This window comes from Thrips palmi, unplaced genomic scaffold (genome assembly GCF_012932325.1).
Source record: "Thrips palmi isolate BJ-2018 unplaced genomic scaffold, TpBJ-2018v1 HiC_scaffold_18, whole genome shotgun sequence".
NCBI lineage: Eukaryota > Metazoa > Arthropoda > Insecta > Thysanoptera > Thripidae > Thrips > Thrips palmi.
In genome coordinates, this window is record NW_023144627.1 from 2850070 (window position 1) to 2850671 (window position 602).

Sequence of the window (602 nt, forward strand, 5' to 3'; positions counted from 1 at the left end):
TGGCGGCCATGGCGGAGGCTTTTAAAGATGCGGTGGCGGCAAACCCCCACCTGAAGGCCTACATACGCCTTGAGGCGGTGAAGGACCGTGACCGTGGCCAATGTGCCCCTTAGGCGAAGGCCAAAATCACCTACTCAGATCCCCCAATTCTCGTCTTTGGCACTCCGGTGGCGCGGCGGTGTGCACAGTGGGCCAGAAGACCGGTGGAGGCGGCCAAAACTCCAGACGCGTTTTGAGCTCTAGAGTCGCTAAATGGGGCTGGCACGTTCGGTTCGAGTCCCATTTAGCGACTCTGGATCTCGAAATGCGTCTGGAGTTTTGGCCGCCTGCACTGGTCTTCTGGCCCACTGCGCGGCTTGTCAGGTCTGCTGAGCACGCGTCCGTCTGTCGACCTGATAAGGCGTCTACTGTACACATCTGACGTGCTCATATCGTCTCTTCGGCTCCCGAAGACGATCTTGACCGAACCAACAAAAGACATGAAGCAGCTGCTTCAGTTAGTGCCAGAGAACCCTTAATTTCTCTTTTTTAGGCACGAAGTAACCTTTGTAGTATACCCAGGATTCAGCCGGCCCGAGATTCAATTTGTGTGACCCTTTATG